This window comes from Rhinatrema bivittatum, chromosome 13 (assembly GCF_901001135.1).
Source record: "Rhinatrema bivittatum chromosome 13, aRhiBiv1.1, whole genome shotgun sequence".
Lineage (NCBI taxonomy): Eukaryota > Metazoa > Chordata > Amphibia > Gymnophiona > Rhinatrematidae > Rhinatrema > Rhinatrema bivittatum.
The window spans coordinates 36,765,625-36,790,606 of record NC_042627.1 but is presented as its reverse complement, the minus strand read 5'-3'; positions in this window follow the sequence as shown (position 1 = coordinate 36,790,606).

The window sequence follows — 24,982 nt, the reverse complement described above, 5'->3', positions numbered from 1 at the left end:
TTCCCTCTGAACTCCCGCATCTGTAAAACAAAGGACTGCGTTATCCACCATCCCGCACCCCTACCTACCCCTTATTCTTTTTTTTTTTTTATTTCCGTACATAAGCCCTAAAAGCTGCGGAGCACCAACGACCCAGCGCCTGAATCCTCGAGTCGCACCAACCTAACTCCGCTGCCGTAGTTGCCGCCCCAATACAAAATGAGTGGGGTGAATATACCCCCTGCTCCCACCCCAATCCCTTTACCACGAACTGCAACACTAGTAAACTGAAAAATCGTTACTGGCGAACTATCTTCATGAATCAAGAATGCCCCCCCCACTTTTGGCCGAACTTGTAGGAAAGCTTTCGTGCACCTAACCGGACATGCCATTTCGTCCTTCGCCTCGACCAACGATATCCAACTACCCCACCCCTTCTGATCCGTTTTTGACTTTTGAATTCGTAGTGTAATCCTCTCCTCATAAATCCATACGTCCTGCGCCCTTAACACCTCACCTCTATATTGCACTTTGGATCTCGCCACCAACTCCCCAATTCTGAACGCCCCAAAAAAGGCCAAAGAAAAAGCCGCTCTAAATAGCAAAAACTCATACCTGGAGCTGCACACCTTGCCCAATTGTTGCGCAATCTGCAACAATTCCTTATAACATATAGGCCTCCTCCTATCCGCATGTGTCCCCTGTACTCTGCCCCAGCCCCTTAACACTCTTTGCACCGTAAATCCATGACTCGGATGCCCAAATCCCCACAGCTTCTGAAAGAAAGTGAATCCTGCTAGCTGACAACGCAAGGATGCCCGTGAGTATCCCGCTCCCTTCGCCCACAAGATATATCGCATGATATCCCCCTCCTTGACCTCCCCACCGCGCCACTCCCACCCTTTCAAGACGCTGGACACCAGACCCCTGCCAGTTGTATATGATCTCCACGTCGCTGGCGCCATGGATCGCTGAATCAACCGCCAGGCTTCCTGACGCCAAGGTTCCACAGATACTCCGGGAATGCCTCTCCCCGCAACCGTGCCTTCGGCGCCGCTGCACGGAATACGTCCCACTTGAAACGAGAAAGAGCATCCGCGATTACATTCCTGCTGCCCGGTACGTGCTTCGCCTTTACAGTAACATTCCACTGCAAGCACAACAGAACCAACTCTCTCAACAATCCCGACACCTTTGGGCACTTTGCAGATTGCTTATTAACTATCTGTACTACACCCAAGTTGTCACACCACCATACTAATTTCTTATTCTGTAATGCCCTCCCCCACACCGTTAAGGCTACTATCATGGGGAATAACTCCAAGAATGTAATATTCTTAAGGAATCCTTCTCCATCCCACGACCCCGGCCAACGTTCTGCGCACCATTGGCCCTGAAAATACAATCCGAATCCCGTAGCCCCCGCTGCATCCGAATACAACTCCAGCTCTTCGCTGGAAATTTCTCCTTCCTGCATTATGCAGACTCCGTTAAATGCTTCCAAAAACTTTTCCCATACACCCAATTCCTCCTTCACTGCCCTTGTCACTCTGATGAAATGGTGACCCGCCCGTACGCCTACTGTTGTACCCGACAACCGTCGAATAAATGCCCTGCCCATGGGAATGACCCGGCATGCGAAGTTCAAGGAACCTATCAACGACTGCATCTGTTTCAATGTTACTTTCTTCGCCCCTCGTACCAATTTCACCAATTCCTTCAAATGGACAACTTTGTCCCACGGCAACCGGGACACCATCGCAACCACATCCAATTCGATGCCTAAAAAAGCAAGCCTAGTGCTTGGCCCTTCAGTTTTATCCTTCGCTATGGGCACTCCCAACTCCCCGGCCACCTCCAAAAATTTCGTAAGCTGGTCTTGACACACGCTGGTCCCCTTCGGCCCCACGAACAAGAAATCATCCAGATAATGCAACATGGCCGTACAACCCGGACGCTGCATCGTTTCCCATTGCAGAAATGTACTAAATGTCTCGAAAAATGGGCAGGACACTGCACACCCCATTGGAAGGCAGTGGTCCACAAAATAACCCTTCTCAAAAACGAAACCCAACAACGGAAAACTGCCGGGGTGAATCGGAAGCAGTCGAAATGCAGATTCAATGTCTGCCTTAGCTAACAAGGCCCCACGCCCCGCCTCCCTTGATCAAAAGAGGCGTAATGCACCGAACAATGATACTTTTGAATGAAATCGTTGACCGAACTACCTTTTGGGTACGATAAGTTCAGAATTAGTCTAAACTTCCCTGGCATTTTCTTTGGAATCACTGCCAGAGGAGACAAATGCATCCTACTGTAAGGTTGAGCAGCAAACGGCCCAACTACCCTCCCTAACTGGATTTCCGCATCCAGCTTCTCACGTGCAATACCTGCCAACCGATAAGCCGACCTGGCATTACGCCCCCTCCCCCCCTCACCCGGACCTACGTATGGTATGCGGAACCCCTCACTAAACCCTTCCCCCAAAAATGTAGCTGCTTCGGTATCAGGATAACGACGTAAACTCTACAGCAATTTGGAGAGTACAATGGGTGAACCCGCTTTCTGAAACAACTCGTCACTGTTTGCCACTCTTAAGGAGAGCTGTTGCTTGCCCTTGCCCACATTTGGTGGCTGGATGTGACCCCCCGCACGAGGAGCAGGCATGTTTAAATTTACACTGTGGGAACAAACATGTAAGCTTATTGAATCTCCAACATATGTCGGATCCGCTCCCGGCCACCTTGCCCCCTGTCTCCATCTTACGGATGCTCCCTGATCCACGAAAGGAACTATTCGCATTATTCGCCCCAACCTGTCCCATCCCCCCACTGTTCCCACTGCCCCCTAAATTATTCCCTCTGCCTGCGCTCTCACCTTTGATCGACATCTGCGTCAACCACAGATGGATATCCTGCGTACCCCAGGACATGAATTTATTGGCAGCCATTTTGTCCCGAAATTTCTCATCGTAGTTGAGCCAAGCCCAACCTTCATAGTCCTTAAACGCACCTAATATGCTGTCCGCATAGGACAACAATGCACTGTATTGCATTGGATCGAAATGGCTTACCACGCTTGCCAGCCTTAGAAATCCTTGCACCCAATTAAGTATGTTCTTGGAAACTTTGAGGGGACTCGCCCCACCTTTTCCCTTCTTCTTGTGCTTCCTCCGATGCGACCTGTCCCCTCTCCTCCCTTCCAGTAACCTAAAAATGTTAACAAACTTCCTCTTACGAATCCTCCTCACCACTCGCCTGGGAAGTTCCTCCCACAATTCGGACAACGATGCTAACGCTGGGTGACCCATGTCCTGCTTCGGCCCATCCACCAACGCTGAATGACGCCCTAAGTCTTCCTCGCTGGAACTAGAGGAAGTGGTCGACGAGCTAGAGGTACTCCGGTCCCTGTCCCTTTTCCTTTTCTTAACCTGTCCCTCGGAACCCTGCCCCTCTCCTGACATAACTTTACCTGAATTGTCTATCGCGACCCCCTGTTCCGGCACGCTTGCCAAGCCGCTGCTCCTTTTGTCCTCATCTCGACCTCGGCCCCCTTTCTGATCTGCTCCTGGGTCTCGGGTGCAGCCTGAAAAATCCGGGTGCGCCATGCCTCATCTTCTGGACGTCCCCGGTGCCTCGTCCTCCAATGCTTTGGAAACACAATATCCCTCTCGACCCCTGTAACCCCTTAACCCCACTAAGTGTTTCCCATAACCCCCACCCTTCACTTCGCCCTGCACTGCTGTCCCCGTAGCCCTACCCGGGTCACTCAAGATCCCCCTAGCACCCGCCCAGGGATCCCCGCCCCTAGTGCCTACCCTCTCCCCTCCCCACCCCTCCACCCTTAGCGACCCCATGTCTCCCCTGGCATCCGCACATCCTATACTTTGGCCAAATTTAACTTGCATGTACTGGTTAATGATACCAGCAATTATGGCTGCATCCTGGCTGGGAAACCCCAAATCCCCCTCCCTGTCCGGTTTCCCCCTTTCGCTAAGGCAAGGCACAGGCTTGTTCAGCCAAAAATCGGCCCTGTCAGGATCTCCCCGCCCCCCTGCTGGCCTGCTCGCCTGTGCATCCCCGCCTGCCGGCTGAACAGGGGCCGGGAGGCCCACATTGGCTGACTTACCAGCCTGAGGCACACTGAGCAAATCGCTCCGTTTTTTTCTGCACCCCCCGATAGCAGGCACCCCGGAAGCCGCGCAGCCCGAAATCGGAGAGGGCCCAGCCCCTCTCGCCCCGCCCGAGGCCCGACCCACTCCCTCTCTCCTCTGGATCGCCCACCCCCTAAGAGGCGTTGCCGGAGGCCTGCGATTGCGCGGCTCCGGTGCAGCTGAAATGCCGGGCCCTCCCTCACCGCGAGAGCGCGCAGCTGGCCTGCTGGACCGCGAATGGGCTCCGGGCACCCCGCCCCCCCCGCTGTCGCAGCGCGATCGACTACAACATCTGCCCTCACACCAACCGCGCGGATGGGGGAGGGGTCCTCCAGGTACAAATCCCTCCCTTCATCATGCAAAGAAATTTTGCCTACATCCTCGCGGCTGCCCTGCAACGTAGAAGGAGATAACACCCCTTCCCCCAACTCATAGGCCTCACCCTCCGCCTCGGGACCGCTCTCCCCCGAATTGGGGGGGACCCCCGAGTGGGGGGCCACCACCAGGGCTCGCGCGGGGGGGGGGGGGGGGGGGGAAGAAGCTACTCACCAACCAACCCGGGGAAAAGACTTACCGGACCCACGCTGGCCCGGGCTGGGGCCGCCTCTCCTACCTGCTCCTGACTTTTGGCTGTGCCCGCTCCCTGGGGCTTCACAGCTGATCTTGATCGTGCTCTGCGCATCCTCCGATCCGTGACCACCACCTTAACTATCCTTACGACAGCCAGCAATCAGCACGGAGCAAAGCACAAAACCTATTCCTTGCTTCGCTGCTGGTTACTGACTGCCGTTGGAATTTTACTCCCCTGCCCGCCAAAACAGCCCTAACCAATAGCAAGGCAGCAATTTGAAATTGTTGCCATTGCTATCCCCAGACCCCCTTCCCCCACCGGTTCCCTGGCAACCTCTCCCTGCAGCTTGTCCCATGTTACCCTTGGCAACACAAAACTCGTTTGCACCGCCTTCTTTTATTCAGCCTCCTGGGCAGCCTCTGCTCAAATATGAACAGAGGTTATTTTTATTAATATGCTGGCCTTCCCAAATGACCGTTGTTTGCTACAGCCTCCTTTTTTGGACTCAGAGTGGGTGACTGAAGCCCATATTTCTTAAAAGGTAAGAGAGACTTCATGGCAACCACTGGGCAACTGCAGTCAGACAGGCCATCATTATGTGTGCGCGAGGCTCTGAAAGGTATTTCTCTTGATCAGCACTCACTGTTTACCTTGTACGCCATTCAGTGTAATGAATGGCTGGGGAAATTAAACTAATTCTGACAATTTAATTTCCTGTCATTGCACTATGAAGTTTTTTGAGATGAATGAAAAGTCCATTTTTGACAGAAGAACAGATTAACAGTGACCCTCATCATTTGTTAAAAATTATTTGCTTAAATCATGTTATTTCTTCTAGTTCTTTTGATTCAGCTACATAAAATATCTTGGCACATAGGAGTAGAATTTTTCCCAAGTGTCAGCCAATGAAACTTGGAAATGAATTTGTGAAGCTGTTGAATATATTTGCCAGCAGAGTTGAAAGAAATTCTTGATGTCTGTGCTAGCCCCTACATATTTGTAAGCAGTTTGCACAAAGCCACAATACATTTATACTTGTAAAATATTAAATACTATTTTGTGTTTGCATTTGGTTGCCCAGATATATTCCCAGTTTTCATTATAATTTAATCATTTTTTTATTGATGCAAACCACTTTGAACAATTTTAGGGATACTAGTAAAAAGTGTAAGTCCATAAATAAATACATAGATAAATGGTTTTGAAAATGTCATTTTACCTTAGAGTATCAAAGCTTGGAATTCACAAACTCCTCACAACAGATATATATTGTATAGTGAAGACCAATGGTTCCCAAACCTATCCTGGAGGACCTCCAGCCAGTCAGAATATGCATGAGATAAATTTGCTTGCACAGCTTCCATGGCATGCAAATTTTATCTCATGCATATTCATTGTGGATATCCTATAAACCTGACTGGCTGGGGGTTTCCCAGGACAGGTTTGAGAACCTCTGGTGTAGACTAACATATGGTAATGAGCAAAGAAGCACTGTGCCTTCTGCTGTGGTATAATATTGCTGTGTTAGCTCTGTTGCATAAACTGCATTGACTACGGATTGCAGAAGTCATGCTATTGTATTAAGAAGCCATTTCCCTGGGACCTTCCTGACATTTACATTGTTTATTCCTTGTTTTGTAGAGCAGACTTCTAGTTGGCATATTAGCTGTGGAGTAAAAAGAGATTTTTTTTTTTTTGCATTTATTGTTGTACTGAATCAGAAGCTCTTACTGGAGCTGGTTCTGTTGCTAGGTCAAAGCATTGTGGGTAAGGAGACTTGTGTTCAAGTGTCTTGTCTTTGAAGCTAACAAGATTCAGGAATCTTTTTCAGGTGGTGTGCTGGAACCTGTTGGACTAGTGAGGGAGAGGGTAATGGCTATGTAGGGGGATGGCAGAGGGTGGGCATAATTCCCTCAGGCTCCAGAGCAGTCTTTAGCCGTGAAAGAAACTTTCATCAGCTAGCAAAGAGATGGACGTGGAAGAAGGTGAGGGACAGAAATCTGAGAAAAATAAACAAATTAAAAAAGCTTTTAGAGCATAAGAACATAAGGCTTAATATACTGGGTCAGACCAAGGGTCCATCAAGCCCAGTATGCTGTTTCCAACAATGGTCAAGCCAGGTCAGAAGTACCTGGCAGGATCCCAAAGAGTAGATAGATTCCATGCTGCTTATCCCAAGAATATGCAGTGGATTTCTGCAACGCTACCTTTATTATGGACTTTTCCTTCAGGAATTTGTCCAAATCATTTTTAAATGCAGTTATACTAATAGCTTTCGCCACATCCTCTGGCGATGAATTCCAGAGCTTAATTATGTGTTGAGTAAAAAAATATTTTCTCTTATTAGTTTTAAAGCTATTACCTAGTAACTTCATTGTGTGTCCCCTGGTCTTTGTACTTTTCTAAAGAGTAAACAACTGATTAACGTTTACTCATTATTTTATGGACCTCTATCATATCTCCCCTCAGCCATCTCTTCTCCAAGCTGAAGAGTCCTAACCTCTTTAGCCAGAGGGGAACTGTTCCATCCCCTTTATCATCTTGTTTGCCCTTCTCTGTACCTTTTCTAATTCTGCTATATCTTTCTTGAAATGTGGTGACCAGTACTAAACACAATACTCAAGATGAGGTTGCACCATGGAGCGATACAAAGGCATTATGATATTATCTGTTTTATTCTCCTTTCCTTTCCTAATAATCCCTAACATTCTATTTTCTTTCTTGGCTGCTGCTGCACACTGAGCACAAGATTTCAATGTATTTTCAATTATGACATCTAGATCCTTTTCCTGAGTGGTGACTCCTAATGAGGAATCTTGCATTTTGTAGCTATAATTTGGGTTACTCTTCCCTAAGTGCATCCCTTTGCACTTGTCTACATTAATTTAATTTGCCATTTGCATGCTTGGTCTCCCAGTTTTGCAATGTCCTCTTGCAATTTCTCACAATCCTCTTGCGATTTTACAACTTTGAATAATTTTGTGTCATCGACAAATTTAATCACCTCACTTGTTATTTCCATTTCCAGGTCATTTATAAATATATTAAAAAGTATCAGTCCCAGAACCTGAGACACCCCACTATTGACCTTTTTCCATTGGGAAAATTTACCATTTAGCCTTATTCTTTGTTTTCTCTCTTTTAACCAGTTGGCAGTCTTCAACAGGAGGCTGCCACCTATCCCATGACTTTCTAATTTCCTAAGAAGTGTATCATGAGAGACTTTGGGCCTCATTTTCCAGAGGGATCGCACGCGATAAGGAACGTTTCGCATGCGAAAAGTCCCTTATCGCGTGCGATACCAAAATGGGGGTGGAGTCGGCCCCGGAAGAGGAGGAGTTGGGGCGTCAGCGGGGCTGACTCTGCGAAGACCCCGCGGACGACGAAAAGGTAAGGTCCTGTTCGTGTCCGAGTTCGCGCCCAATAGCTACACCTTCTATGGTGGCGCTATTGGGTGCGAAACCGGCAGCGATCGCACCGTGACGGCTAGTGCAGGCACGCCCCCCTGTTTCGGCCCCCGCCCCTCATTCCCTAAAGTATCGCAGGCCTGCAATACTTTAGAAAATGAGGCCCTTTGTCAGATGCTTTCTGGAAATCCAGCTACACTATATCAACTGGTTCACCTTTACCCACAATTTTATTTATGACCTCAAAAAAATGTAGCACATTTGTGAGGCTAGACTTCCCTTGTCTAAATCCATGTTGGCTTTGTCCCATAAAACTATGCTTATCTATATGTTCAGCAGTTTTTTTTCTTTATGATAGTTTCTACCATTTTGCCTGGCACAGATGTCTGACTCACTGGTCTGTAATTTCCTTGATCTCTTTTTAAAAATTGGCATTACATTGGCAACTCTCCAGTCTTCAGATACCATAGATGATGTTATTGCTAATTTACAAATTTCCGGTAGCAGGTCCAGAATTTTATTTCTCAGTTTTTTCAGCACTCTGGGATGAATACCATCTGGTCCATGTGATTTGCTACTCTTTAATTAGTAAATTTGCCCTAGTAATCTTCCAGGTTCACAGAGATTTGTTTCAATTCCTCTGAATCATCACCTTTGAATATCATTTCTTGCATGGGGTTATCTCTTACATCTTCCTCAGTGAATACTGAAACAAAGAATTAATTTAGTCTCTCTGCTATGGCTTTGTCATCCCTAAGTGCTTCTTTTACCCCTTTATCATCTAATGGTCCAACTGATTCCCTTGCAGGCTTTTTACCTCAAATGTACCTGAAAAAGTTTTTATTATGAGTTTTTGCTTTCACGGCAAGCTTCTTTTCAAATTCTCTCTTTGCCTTACATAGCAATGCTTTGTAACTGACTTGCTAGTGCTTATGCTGTTTTCTTTTTTCTTCATTTAGATCCCTTTTCTATTTCTTGAAAGATGTTCTTTTAGATATTATAGCCTCTCTCACCTCACCTTTCAACCATGCCAGCAGTCATTTTAGTCTTCTTTCTACCTTTTCTGGGCTTCCAAAATGGTATTTTTAAACAACATCCATGCCTGAGCTAAACTCTTAACCTTTGCAGTTGCTTCTTTCAGTTTTTTCCTAACTATTTTCCTAATTTTATCATACTCACCTTTTTGAAATTGAAATGCTGTCATAGTATATTTCTTTTTTGTGTTTCTTCCAGTTATTAAGTCAAATTTGATAATGTTGTGATTATTATTGCCAAGTGGCTCTAACACTCTTACCTCTCATACCAGATCCTGTGTTCCACTAAGGACTAGGTCTAAAATAGTTTCCCTTCTTGTTGGTTCTTGTACCAGCTGCTCCATGAAGCAGTCATTTATTTCATCTAGGAATTTTACTTCTCTTGTCAATACTGGGGTAATTGAAATTACTCTAAATTTGGCTTCCAGAACCTCTCTCTTGCAATTTCCTATGTCATTGGTATCCACATGTACCAAGACAGCCGGCTTCTCCCCAGCACTATCTAAAATGCTATCTATGTGATGCATGAGGTCTGCCATCTTTGCACCAGGCAGGCAAGTTACCAATCGATCCTCACATCCACCAGCCACCCAGCTATCAACTTTCCTAATAACTGAATCACCAACTATAAAGGCTGTCCTAACCCTTCCCTCCTGGGCACGTGCCCCTAGAGATCTATCCTAGGTACGAGAGTATATTATATCATCTTGAGGGCAGGTCCTAGCTACAGGATTTCGTCCTGCCTCATCAAGCAGATGCTCTCCTTCCAGGTGACCTTTCTCCTCCAAAGCAGCACAGAGGCTACCAGTTAGAAGTGGGACTTCTCTACTATGTCCCTGAAGGTCTCCTCTATATAACTCTCTATGTCCCTTAGCTTCTCTAGGTCTGTCATTCTAGTCTCCAGAGATCGGACTTATTCTCTGAGGGCTTGGAGCTCTTTGCACTTAGCACATACATATGACCTCTCGCCAGCTGGGAGATAATCATACATGTGGCACTCAGGGCAAAACACTGGAAAGCCTCCCTCTCGCTGCTGGACTACTTCCTGCATCATAATTTTGTTGATTGTTATCAATTTAAAATGTCTAAGGGAGCAAGGATGTAACACTAACCTAAAGTACTTTTAGTCTATGGATTTATTTTATATGTGTCTGGCAATGACTCTCAAAACACTACAATTAGTCTACCTATATCTTCCTAGTTACCCAATTTATTGACTCTTGAATTAGATTCCTTAAGTATAAAATCTGCAACAAATTACTCCTACCAAAGACAATTATCATGTAAAATCAAAACATATAAAACAAAATAAAAACGGATAAGGTCTAGTAAACAGATAAGGTAAATGGATAGAGTATAGTAAGAATGGCATGCGCTTCCAGTCCTCTTCTGCTGAAAGCGGTGTGGGGCCTCTAGAAGTTGGGGCTGTGGAGTTCGAAGCCTGGGTTGCTCGCTGTGACCTCTGAAATCCACAGCCCCAGGTTCCAGAGGCCCTGCACCACTTGCAACAGAAGAAGACCAGAAGGCTCATTTTCTTATTCTACCCAGCATCTCCTGGGAGAGGACTCCTGAGGTCACAGCGAATGATCCAGGCTTTGAACTCCACAGCCCCATCTTCCAGTGGCCCTGCACCGCTTGAAGGAGAAGAGGACCGGAAGGCTCATCTACATATTCTACCCAGCAGCCCCCAGGGGAGAATAGAAAGTTCAACTCAGAAATATTATTCTTGTTTTCTGAGATGGCCAAAATGTACCAGATATAGAAGCCTATCCAACCCTTGATCTGTTAGAGTTCTAGTAGTCTTTTTAAATTTAATATTCTTGTTTGAGATGTGTATAATTAATTTTCAGAACCTGTTATTGGTAATGACAGGTCTTCATTTCTGCCAGACCATATAAGCAGGAGGCCTTGCTTTGATTAAACAGAGGAATGATAGGCTTCCTTGCAAGGCATGTTTCGGAACAGTTTAGCTGATTAGGGAGAAAATATATTATAGTGAGAGAAAATGATGCAGTTTCTCCCACAAGTGTACTCCCCAGCCTATAAAAGGCGACCTCTTAGTGCATGCCCCATGTGCCTGCCATGGCTCTCTGCTATATCCAGTGGAATGTATTTGTCTTCAGTCCTGGTACTTTCTTGGACTCAGCAGTACTGGGAGATATGGTAGGTTGGATAGGAATTGGATAGGTTTCTGACAGTTCTGCTTGACATCATTAGACATAGGCAGATAACATAGCAAGTGATTTTGTGGTCATTTTTAACATGAACTGTTCAGTATTAGCAGATGAGACATTGCTCCTTCAGTATTTCTTGGTAGCTATGCAGTATTTTGATTTTGATGCAGTATTTGTAGGAAAGATTACCTCTTTTGTAATACAGGGTGGCCCATGAAAAGTAGCCCGCCTCCATGAGGCAGGCTACTTTTCCATGGGCCACCCTGTACATTGCAATCTATTGTCAAATGCTGCAAAAGAATGCTGGGTAATATACCTAATCTGTTGGGGAAAATAAATTAAAACTTTGTACTTAATAAATAAGATACTTATTCAATGTTGGTTTTCCTCTAAAAATTGCCATATTGAAAACTTTAAAGATGCTAGAATTGGTGAGCTTGGATTTACCAGTTCTTGAGCTTCGGGTTCATGTGAGTTGTCACACTTTACCTTGCATGTCACTGTTCTGTGTACAAAATATGTGCCTGCCATGGCACATTTTTGTGCCATGGCAGGCACATACATACACCGCTTGCATACATACATAGGCATAATTCTTCAAAGGGAGGAGCTGAATTTTGGGTGAGTAGAGAATTAGATCAAGTACATGCACTGGGGGTTGTTTACTTGGCTTTCAGCAAAGTTTTTGATACTGTCCTATATAGGAGACTCATAAATAAACTAAGCAGTCTGGGAGTGGGTCCCAAGGTGGTGCACTAAATTAGACACTGGTTAAGTGCTGGGCTGGTCCGGTGACTCGGTGGCAGTCTGTGCATTGCCCTCCACATGGCAATGTCCTATATAGGAGACTCATAAATAAACTAAGCAGTCTGGGAGTGGCTCCCAAGGTGGTGCACTAAATTAGACACTGGTTAAGTGCTGGGCTGGTCCAGTGACTCGGTGGCAGTACAGTGCATTGCCATGTGGAGGGACGTGGGTTTGGTTCCTGACTTGGGTCTTTTGTTCCCTGGCTTGGTCAGGGGTGACGGATGCTGTGGAAGCAGCATTTACAGTCTTTGGTGCAGAAGGAGTCCTAGTCCTCACACAGTGGTGACACATAGTGGCCATATTTAGGTCTCATAATTGAATGGTTCTGGAAAGAACCTTGACTAACGATTGTCACTGCAGTGACTGGACTAAAGTAAACTGGGAGGAGATATAAAATAGGGGGGAAATCCCCAGTTAGTTGCAAATGGAGGCTTATGGTGTTAGATCACAGCCATGGTTCCGAATGAGCTCAAAGCTCATAAGATTTAAGGATGTAAATAATTATATCTTGGAGGAGAGGAGAGGTGACACAGGATGGTCATGATAGAGACATTCAGTTACTTCAAAGATATAAATGCACAAGAAGCATAACCTTTTCCGAGGAAAGAATACTCTAAATCATGAGGTCACTGTATGAGGCGCCAAGAGAGTAGACTCAAGAAAGGGTGGTGGATGCAGGGAATGGTCTCTCGGAGGAGGTGAAGGAACAGGTGGTGGAGGTAGAAGTAGTAACAAAATTCAGGAAAGCATAGTTTAAGCACAAAGAATACTTAGTTGTGAAGAAGTGAAGGGGAAAGCCAGAAATCAGTTGGGGTCTATGACAATTGCAGCAGGAATGAAATTGAGTAGACTAATAATCCTTATCTGCCACCAATTTCTCTGTTTCTATTATATCTCCTGGGCCAGTCTGAGAAAAAAAAAATGCCACCAGCTGGATAACTCCCGATATCCAAAATGTTATACTCAGTAATTTTGCAGAATAGAGGCCACGGTGCATGGCGTGATAGCATAAATATTACTGACAAAGTCATTTGCCTTCCCTGCCACAAGAAAAGAATTACTTTCCTCCAAGTAATTGTTTCTAGTAAGAATAGCAACCAGTAATATAGTGGTTCAAAAGGAATAAAAGTGTAGAGGTAGGAAGGATTCTCAAGCATGAAGGCTTATCTGCATTTAATTTCATCTCTCACAATTGTGTTGAATGCATATAGTGCGTGAAACCATACAGAGGCTTCCATTTGATTTCCTTCTGGGATTGGGTGAGCTTGATAAGATAGCTGCAACTGGCTTCTAGACTTCAGATTCATTAACTCCTAGCCTGTCGGAGCAAGCCAATATTTCACTGAGGACTAGGCCTGGAGTGTGATCACAGTTGTTGTTTTAAAACATTTCTGTAATCGCTCTATGATGAAAACCTTTGCAGGGAGCTTATTGATTCTGACATTTTTAACCTTTTTCATGTTTCTTCTGAACTTCCGGAGTAGTTGGTTTACCACTTTCTGAGTGCTTGGCACATATTCTCCCCCCCCCCCCCCCCCCCATGAGGGCAGTGGAGCAAATAACCAACTACACCTGGAGTTCACCAAAGCTTTGAGGAAGATATGCTGCAGAGTTTCCTTTGGGCATAATTTTCAAATACACTGAAGAACTTCATTAAGCCATTAAGCTGTGGTAACTGCCATATTGTTGAATTTTGTAACAGAGAACATGCTGTACTATATAGTCAATAGGCATTTAATACGTTTTTTTTGTCTTGTTGAATGTTTTTTTTTAATAGTATTAAAATGTTTGAGACTATATGAATTAGTTTTAGCAACATATATAGGTACTAATGCATTCTGTTTTTGAATAAAATTTGTTAAAACCAACAAACTATTTGGGTAGCAATGATAGCTTTATGAATAGGGTGACCATATAGCTGCATGACAAGTGAGGCAGTCCAAGCCAGGTCTGGTTGTACCCTGATGCATGCATAGAAGTATTGTCGTTTTTGTTAGGGAAATCAGGACTTCAACTCCATGCAAGCAATGAGTTAAAACCAGGACAGACTCAGTCTGTACCCCTTCCTATTTATAAAGCTAACAAATGGTCAATGATACAAACTTCTGTTGTTTTCCTTAGAAAACATTTATTAACCTTGTAAAGGCATCATTGCCACCTTTATGTAGGTTTTAGTTATGGCGGTATGACATAGTATACGGTTTCTGTCTTTGCAATTTGAATATTATACAATAATAGGTCTAGGACTCACAGAGATGAAAAGGTTAAGAGTACATCTGTACTTATAGTGTCTAATGAGGTTACAATGATTTCCTGTTGCTGTGAATGATGAGCAAAACTCTAATACAGTTCCTGGCACCATCTAGACAGGAGAGCACTACCTAGATCACTGGCCTTTCTGCCACTATAGGGTACTGAAAGAAAGCAGTGTAGGAGGCAAAGCAGCAAAGGTGTAGGATCCAGGGAATCTCCTCCGTGCAGGGCTAGTGTGACCTATTAGCAAGCTGCCTAAGGTGGCAACTGCAGGCTTGGCAAAAAAAATGCCCCGCAGGTCTTTACTAGTGCCGCCCCACCTCCTCCTTAGGCTACTGCTGCCTCCCTGTGTACAACTTTGCTTCCCCCTCGCTTCATCCAAGCAGTGTGTCTTCTTTCTGTTGAAAAGCAGTAGGACGGACCTGGTCTCTGCTGTTCTCACTACATGCTACAGGCACTTTCTCCCTATACAGGGACTGTGAGCCAGCAGGCAAGCTCGCTCCTCGTAGCAACCCCGCATCCTCCCATGCAGGCTTTCTGTTGAAACAGAAATAGTGCAGGAGAAGTCGGGGCTTTTGTCAGACTCCTGGGTTCCAGTCCTTGTCTCTATGGAAAAGACTCTGACCGCATGGCAGCCTGCTCACTCTGCTGGTTTGGAAAAGGGGGGAGGTATGAGGTTGTGTGGGGAGTAGGGACAATGGTATGGAGAGGTGGGGTGAGGGACATCAAACTGAAATTCCTTGTACCAGCCATGAAGATGAAATGTCAGCCTCCTTATACGGATGAGCTTATCTGGATAAATAGTGCTTTTTAAAATACTTTTCCAGTTATCTTACAAGTAACACTTTTCAGACTTCTCCAGTTACTTAGATACATAAATCGGAAATTATCTGGATAAGTATCACTGCTTTTACAGATAAGTCTGAACTTGTGCAGCTCACGGTTTTTATATACATGAACATTTATTCTCACATATGTACTCCTATTTTATAATTTGTTCATATTATTTGTTTGCAGGCTATAAAATACAGAAGTATGCACATATAAATGAGTAAATAGGCGCACACGAACAGTTTTGAAATGTATCTTCCCTGCAAGTAAAAATCAGCATAAGTAGCCTCTACATGCATATTCCATATTTTAACAAAGTAGACAATAAGTGTGTATTTTCATTTTCACACACATATGCACGTGTATAAAAAGGGGCAGTGTAGAGGTGTTTTGAGGCGGGGCCAACATTTATGTGCGTAAGTTGCTATTTTAAAAGACACCTAATGCATATACATTTGCAAGCTTACTTGCATAGTTTTTCACCTGCTAATATCAAGCATGTTTATTTTGTTACAAGATGGGAGGTTTGGGTGAACTGGGGGGGGGGGGGCAATTCAGGCTGAAGAACTTATGCACAAAAATCCTGATTTATGCAACCAAGTCCTCCTTTATTTTCACGCATAAAATATATGCTTGTATATTTTCAAATAGGTAGGAAAAGTATGCGTGTTCAGTGTATTGATATACATTCTTTCATGCATTGCATGTGTAACCCCTTCTACACCTGGGGTCACCTTCCCAGCCTCGGGGAGCATTGTAGTTACTATCCTGAGGTAGGGAAATAAATTTCCAGGGCCGTGAGCTGGGGGCAGGATAACCTTGCAGGGCCAGTACCAGGCTGAGAACAGTGCACAAAAACAAACAAACCACTCTCCAGTCTCAAGTTGTGTTCCAAAAAATAGTTTACTGAAGAATCTTCTGAATCAAACATAATGACAGTTCAGGTACATACAGAAAGTAAACAGAATTACAGTTCCAGGAAAATCTTTAACTCTGCTCCTTATAATGCCTCTCCTTAAGTAGCAATTTCTTAGTACAGTAACATAGGGCTTCTGGTTACTTTGTTTCTTCTCTCTCCTCAGCCTTTTGCACAACCTAGCCTTGTCCTTTCTTTCACTTTCTCAGTTAGCAAAATAGTTAACTCACAATCGGGCCGATACAGTAAGGAGCGGTAGGAAGAGCTGCGTTAGTGCCGGGCGCACCCGCGTTTGCCACACGCACAGTCCGGCTCATCTACCGCTTGATACTGTATTTAAATAGCTTGCAAATGCAAGCCGCGTCCAAGAAGCATCCGTGAAGCGTTAGGCCCGCGCAACCCAATTTGGGCGCTCAAGGCGTGACGTCACGCCTTGAGCGCCCAAATTGCACAGGCGTATACAGGCGTGCATTCATTCACCGCCGGCGGGGTCTGTTGGAGGCTGCTTTCGCCGCCGGCTCCCGCCTCCCTCTATGAACGCACGCCCGCCGGCTCCCGCCTCCCTCGATGAACGCGCGCCCGCCGGCTCCCGCCTCCCTTGATGAATGCGCGCCCGCCAGCTCCCGCCAGTAAATTTACTTTTATTACTCTTTATTCACTTTTGTTTTAACTTTTGCCCTGAGCCTTGCCTCCTTTTTCGCTTTTGTTGCTTTGGGAGGAGGGTAGAGAGGACTGGGCTGCCCCTTTTTCGTTCACCGGCCAGGGCAGGTGAGCGAGGGCTGGGGGAAAGTTTGCTGCGGTGAGCGAGGGCTGGGGGAAAGTTTGCTGCCTACCCTTACCCCTGCCTCTAACGCAGGGGTAAGGGTAGGCGGTAAGTTAGCAGGTTAAACGCGTGGCTAAACTGCAGGTTAAAAAGTCGATAGCTGGGGCTCGAGTTACTGAATGGGGGGGAATAGCTAATCCGATTGTTTACATATCATATACATGCCGCGGGCAGAAAGGGTTACTTGTTGATTTAAAGAGGCGGTAAGAATGGGTTAAAGGGGATAGTGGATCGCGGGTAGGGCTAATGCGGCCAAATTGTGAGTAAAAGGTGGGTTAGAAACAGGGTAACCGCGGCTGCACTTTACTGAATTGACCTGTATAAAGATCTCAAGGTAGATTTCTTCTGGTGCAGGATCAGGATCTTCCGAGCCCCAAAACAAGTTCTCTGTGGCACAGTTTGGCTGCCTGGCACAGACGAGTTCCTGCCTTAGTTAAATACAGGTTATATTTTTTAACTTCCAACTTCCAGGCTGTTTTGCACCCTCAGGCCTCTGGGGGTTTGAAAGGAAAATCCCTGCCTACTCCTCCTGCTCCCTTCTGTAATCCTGGATGAGGATCACAGCTTCAAACCAGTCTCTTTCCTGTGCAATCTGGAGCAGCCCCTGATTTTGTAGAGTCAGGGCTTTTTTGTCACTTCTGCTTTAACGACCGAGTCCCTAAGGGATGTACCCCCTTGTCTGTCAAGAAGGGTTAGGTAACTCCTTCTGACACATACAGGTCGATACTGTAACGTGCGGTTGAAGATTTCCCGTCTGTAACGTGCTGGGAGCGCACAATTCGGACGCGTAAGGCGATCCAGCGATACAGTCTCCAGTTTCACGCGTCCTTAGTGCTTCTTAAAACAGACGCATAACCCTTTTCGCACGCAGCATGTATATGATATGTAAATGAACGAATTAGCTGTATAATGAAGGAATTAGCTATTCCCCTCCGATACTGTAACTCGCGCCCCGACTATCGCTGCCATTTTGCCCCGCGTTTAACCTGCTAACTTACCGCCTACCCCTACCCCTGCGTTAGAGGCAGGGGTAAGGGTAGGCGGCAAGCTTTCCCCCAGCCCCTTCTCACCTGCCCTGGCCGCATCCATGGATGCTGGCCTCCGGGGCAGCCCCAGTCCTCCCCCCTCCTCCCGAAGAAAAAAAAAAGCGAAAAAAAGTTGCGAGAGAGGGGAGAGGACGGCAATCCTACGCTCGGTGACTTACTTTTGCAGCCCCCCTCCTCCGGACATCGTGGCTTCCCCTGTGCCAGTTCCCCCTCCCCTCCTCCCGAAGCAGGGCGCGAAAAGCAGCCTTGCTCCGGGAGGAGGGAAGAAGGGACTGGCAGTGTAAAGCGGCGAAGCGACTTACTTTTTGCAGCACCTTCCGGAGCAAGGCTGCTTTTCGCGCCCTGCTTCGGGAGGAGGGAAGAAGGGACTGGCAGTGTAAAGCGACGAAGCGACTTACTTTTTGCAGCACCTTCCGGACATCGGACGACCTCTCCTGCTGCTCGCGAAGATGGACGCCTGCACAGCCGCTGAAGACGTGACGTCACATGCCGTGATGCCAAACGTCGTGATGTCACGTCTTCAGCGGCCGTGCAGGCGTCCTTCTTCGCGAGCAGCTGGAGGCAGGAGAGGTCGTCCAATGTCCGGAGGGGGCTGCAAAAGTAAGTCGCTTCACGCTTTTCGCGCCCTGCTTCGGGAGGAGGGGAAGGGGAACTGGCACGGGGGAAGCCATGATGTCCGGAGGGGGGCTGCAAAAGTAAGTCGCCGAGCGTAGGATTGCCGTCCTCTCCCCTCTCTCTCTCGCAACTTTTTTTTTTCACTTTTTTTTTGCTTCGGGAGGAGGGGAGAGGGGACGGCAATCCCGACTTCCTGGTATCTGTCATTTCAAATGACATTTGAAATGACAGATACCAGTGTGGCCGTGAAGCGTTAGGCCCGAGCACCCAGGTTACTGTATAGGTGCTCTATACCGTAAAATGGGTTGCGCGGGCCTAACGCTTCCCTAACACTTCGCAGACGCGGCATGCATTTGCATGCAATTAGAAGAGAGTATCGAGCGGTAGGTAAAGAGAACTGTGCGTGCGGGGAACGAGGGTGCGCCAGGCACTGCCGCACTCTTTCTACCGAGGCCTTAGAGTATCGACCTGATAGCTGGCTCAGAGCTCTGGAATATTCCTGCGCTGGTTCCAGATTAACCTCTTGCCCTAGGCACATCTTGTTCACTTTCAGCAAATGTTTGCACACTGTTTAAATCCATTCAGGTCTCCCATAAGAAGGAAACCTCCCCTTTACCATCAAACCTCTTAGCACTGTTAACCTCTAGGCACTTTCCGTGGCATGGGTGCCACACATGTATTCGCTCGTATGGCCTACATGTGTATGTGTATGCATATTTTACGAAATGCTTGCATTGTGTATCATACGTAAAAGTTTTAAAATACTAGCATAGATCTGCTTGCGGCCATATACATGCATATATGCTGCTGCACGCATTTGTTTAAAAGTTATCCTTGGTGTAGTTAAAGCAGCACTCTATTACAGGTGATTTCTTTTGGCTAAGAAAAATTGCCAATATGAAGTTCATGGTTTAATTAGGTCCACATGGTTAAAAAAAATGATCATATTAAGAAATGCATCTGATCGTATGTCTTCACGCCTCTTAGCTGCTCATGATTTCCCTCATGATCTTAGAAGACATTTGTTTTATTCTTAAGGGTCAAAGAACACTATGTAGGCTTTTTTTGCTCTTCATATTTCCTTTTTCTGAGTTTAAAATACATTTCCTAGCATGTAGCAGATGGACTCAGGACCAATGGGTATAGTGTACTCCTGCTAGCAGTTGGAGACGGATCAGATTTCAATCTGACGTCAGCCCCCTAGTACATATACCCCTGCAGGAAGTGCAGCTCTTCAGTATTTTCCGTCTCCATAGCAGTTAGGGACTATCTGCATGCTCTCAAACGTTAGATCAAATTTAAAGAAGAAAACCCAAATTGAAAGAAGAAAACCTACCTGAAGACGAGCCCCGCTATCCTGCGGTGATACCCTCGGGTCCCTCCCCCAGTTGAGATTCCTGAGGTGATTTCCGTGGTCCCTCGGAGGTGAGCCTCGGTCCAGCGGCCGAATCGCGGCGAGGACCTAGCCCCCGATCCTTCGGGCGCGGCTGAGAGGCAGCGGGTGCACCCTCGAGCGCGGTGGTGAAGGTATTTGTCCTCTACCCCCGTAGCCGGGACAAAACCGGGAAGCGCCGAAGACAAGGTAAGGTAGAAATCTTCTACTCGAATCCGGTCTCTGAGGGTCGAGGACGAGCACAGGTCACCGACCGGGACCAGTGCCACCGGGTTGGTCCGCCCTAGCAGGGCCAGGCCCTGGCTATTGCAAGAGTCTGCCCACGTGGAGACTCTCCGAGGGGGTCGCCATATTGCCCGTGTGCTCGCCGTTGCCATCTTGGCCTACTCGCCGCGCCGTTTGCCTCCGAGCGCACATTTCTGAGCCAGGCGCACAAAGCACTTGTGCGCATAGACCTACGCGCGCATAAATCCTTGCGCGCATAACTTGTGCGCACATAGCCGAGCGCATATCTACGGCACAGCCGCTCGCACAACTTACACGCTCAATCTAAGTGCACCGGAGCGCATAAGATTTACGCACCGGCAACCATGGCACCCCCAGGAACAGAAATTAAAGCGCAAGGCCTCTGCCTGGCATGTCACATCAGCCGCACAAAGCGAAGAGGCAGATGCCCTGTGCACGCAGTGCGAGGAGGCCCTGGGAGATCCAGCTCAGGGCCAGTCCCACCTAGGGCCGAGTTCCAGCTCCTCAGGGGGCACCCCGGACCTAACCAGGGGGACCCTCCCCACAGACGGGGACCCCCAAGGAACCAGCGCCTCTCGGCTTTGATCCAGTGTCCATATCATGGGTGGAGTTTTTCAAGGGGATTCACGCCTTTGTTCAAATGCAAACTGAACCTCTGGCTGTCCATCCACATGGTCCACCAGAGGACCTACATGCTCCAGGCCCCTCAAGACCTAGGCACAGGCTCCCATTACACAGAAGCCCCACCTACGGGGACTTGGACACCTCTGAGGAAGAAGCTGAACCCCTAGAAGAAGGGGAGCTCCCCCAAGGGACAGAGCCTCACCGAACCATGAGACGCTTCTTCACAAAAGACGAGCTCCCGGACCTGGTCAATCAATGTCTGACGGAGCTCGCTATCCCGGGCCCAGGTACTTCGGGGGAACCGAAACCGAACACCCTGCTGGAGGGTCTTCGACAGACTACTCGCCATTTCCTTCTGTTACAAGCAGCACAACAGCTGATTGACCTGGAATGGAATGCTCCGGAGTCCGCATTGAAAGGGGGACGAGCCTTGGTGGCCCTTTACCCCCTGGACCCAGTAACCAAAGATCTTCTTGCATGCCCAAAAGTGGATGCTATGGTCTACGCGGTCTCTAGGCACACCACTATCCCAGTGGAGGGAGGAGCTGCGCTCAAAGATGCACATGACCGACATCTGGAGTCCATCCTCAAACAATGATTTGACGTCGCCGCTATGTCTCTACAAATTGCGGCCTGCTGTACAGTGGTGACACGTGCCTGCCTATCACAAACCAGGAACAACACCCCGGGAGAAGACATGGAACCAGCGATATTATTCCTAGCGGACGCTGCCTCCGAACTAGTGCGCACAGCGGCCAGAGGAGTGTCCTCTGCGGTGGCTGCCAGGAGACAACTCTGGCTCCGAAGCTGGTCGGCCGATGCATCTTCCAAAACGCGCCTCACAAGGATGCCCTTCAAAGGATCCCTCCTGTTCGGCAGCGAACTAGAGAAACTGGCCGACAAATGCGGCGAGTCCCCATTGCTGCGACTGCCGGAAGATAAGACAAAAAGAAATCAGCGTTCCTTCCCCAGGTCCTCCAGGGGCAGAAGTTCGCAGCACTTCAATCCTTACAGGAACAGCTATCAAGCGCCCCGCCCTAAGGGCAGGAACCAGTCCTTTTGGACCAAGCACAACAAGAGGGGAGCCAGCTCGGGTACAGGCCCCAGCCGCACCCCACAATGAGATTCAGCCGACCCATTCAAGGGAAGAAGCCATAGGGGGCAGATTAGCCCTATTCTACCACAGATGGGTCGAGATAACCTCGGACAAGTGGGTCCTAGCCATCATTTGGGAGGGGTACTACCTGGATTTCCTACGAACCCCTCCGGACAAGTACGTGGAGTCCCCCTGCCACGATCCCTCCAAGAGGGCGGCGGTGGAAGCTACACTGTCCAGGCTACTGGCACTCGAGGCCATAACCCCAGTACCTCCACAGGAAATAAATACTGGCCATTATTCCATTTATTTTATCGTTCCCAAGAAAGAGGGAACATTCAGGCCCATCCTAGATCTCAAGTAGGTCAACCGCCACCTCAGGATCCCTCGCTTCCGCATGGAAACCCTACGATCCGTTATAAGGGCGATACAACCAGGAGAGTTTCTCACATCCCTGGATCTTTCGGAGGCCTATCTGCACCTCCCCATTCATCAGGAACATCAGCGATACCTACGCTTCAAAGTCCTGAACCGTCACTACCAGTTCCGGGCACTACCCTTCGGGTTAGCCACAGCACTCCGGACGTTCACCAAGGTAATAGTGGTGGTGGCGGCAACACTGAGGAAGGAAGGAATCCTTGTTCACCCCTACCTGGACGATTGGCTGATCAGAGCAAAGTCACCGGAGGAAAGCCGCCAAGCAACCAGCAGAGTCAGAACTCTACTGGAAAGCCTAGGATGGGTAGTCAACACAAACAAAAGCTCCCTACAGCCCTCACAGTCGCTGGAGTACCTAGGAGTCTGATTCAACACCAAAGAGGACAAGGTCAGCCTGACCCCCACAAGGAGATCAAAATTGTGGAACCGGCTACAAACCTTGCTGGACGATCCTCGTCCCACAGCATGGGATTACCTGAAAGTCCTCGGGCTGATGGCATCCACACTGGAAGTTGTGCCATGGGCGCGAGCCCACATGAGACCCCTACAGTGCTCACTCCTATCACGGTGGAGCCCACGGTCCGAGAACTACACCGTACGTCTATCACTCCCAGGCAGAGTTCGGACCCAACTACGGTGGTGGCTGCAGGCCAGCCACATGAGCCGGGGATCAAGTCTCTCCTCTCCAACCTGGACTCTACTCACCACAGATGCCAGTCTATGAGGATGGGGAGCACACTGCGTGGAGCTAACCGCCCAAGGGCAGTGGAACACAGAAGGGCGGGATGGAACATCAACCGCCTAGAAGCGCGAGCAGTCAGACTAGCCTGCATGTGGTTTGCCTACAGACTTCGAAACAAAGCGGTCAGAGTAATGTCGGACAACGCCATGACAGTGGCCTACATCAACCGGCAGGGGGCAACCAGAAGCCAACAAGTGTCCCTAGAAATAGCCTCCCTGATGGCGTGGGCGGAAGCAAACCTCTAGGAGATCTCCGCCGTCCACATCGCAGGGAAAGACAACATCACGGCAGACTTCCTCAGCAGGGAAAGTCTAGACCCAGGAGAATGGAGGCTGTCACCCAGAGCCTTCAAGATAATAGTGGATCGGTGGGGGACACCAGACATGGACCTTCTGGCAAACAGATCCAATGCCCAAGTATCCAGATACTTCAGCCGCAGGCGGGAACCGCAGTCCCAAGGGATCGATGCCCTGGTACAGCCCTGGCCCCTGGGGACCCTACTATATACCTTCCCACCATGGCCCCTACTGGGCGCAATCATTCACAAGATACAGCTACACAAGGGACTAGTTCTTCTGGTGGCTCCGGACTGGCCAAGAAGACCCTGGTACGCAGACATGAGAAGACTGCTGGCAGGGAACCCCCTACCCCTGTCCACACACAGGGACCTGCTACAACAAGGTCCGATCCTCCACAAGGACCCAGCTCAATTCTCTCTTACGGTCTGGCCATTGAGAGGGCTCGTCTGAGAAAGAACGGGTACTCAGGGGCGGTAATCAACACCCTCCTACGAGCACGCAAGTTCTCCACATCACTAACGTACATAAGGATCTGGAGAGTATTTGAAGCCTGGAGCGAAGACCACAACATCAAACCACGCTCATTCACTGTCCCCGTGATCCTGGAATTCTTACAGAACGGACTACAGAAGGGCCTGTCCCTCAACTCTATCAAGGTACAGGTGGCGGCCCTGTCATGCTACGGCTCCAAGAGCGAGAGCGACAGCATAGCCTCTCACCCGGATGTGTCACGCTTCCTGAAAGGAGTCAAACACATTCGCCCACCATTAAAGTGGCCGGTACCTCTGTGGAATCTCAATCTCGTTTTGGACTTCCTAGCGGGAACCGCTTTCAGACCCCTACGAGGCCTGTCCCTTCGCCTGTTAACCTTGAAGACGGTGTTTCTGCTGGCGGTGTGTTCAGCCCGCCGCATATCGGAACTACAAGCACTATCCTGCCGTGAGCCGTTCCTCAGGCTCACCCCGGGGTCCATCCAACTATGCACGGTCCCCTCCTTCCTCCCCAAAGTGGTCTCACACTTCCACCTTAACCAGACCATCTCGCTACCAATGACGGATGCCCGGACGATTTTGGAAAAAGTCCGTAGCCTCCGCCACCTCAACATCGGCAGACTCCTATCCAGATACCTGGCATTGTCCGAGCCCGTACGAAAAATGGACCACTTTTTCGTCCTTCACAGCGGAAAGAAACAAGGAGAAGCGGCCTCATGGGCAACCATCGCCCGCTGGATCAAGGAAGTCATCAAGGCGGCCTACGTAGAAGCTGGCAAGCCACCAGCTCTGCAGGTCAAGGCCCATTCTACCAGAGCCCAGGCAGGATCATGGGCAGAAACTAGAATGTTGTCGCCTGCCGAGATCTGCAGGGCGGCTACATGGTCCTCCATCCATACATTCTCCAGATTCTACCATCTGGATGTTCAGGCTCGGGAGGACACAGCATTTCCAAGGGCAATACTAAGTGGGTCACGGGCAGCCTCCCACCCGGATCGGGAGTAGCTTTTATACATCCCATTGGTCCTGAGTCCATCTGCTACA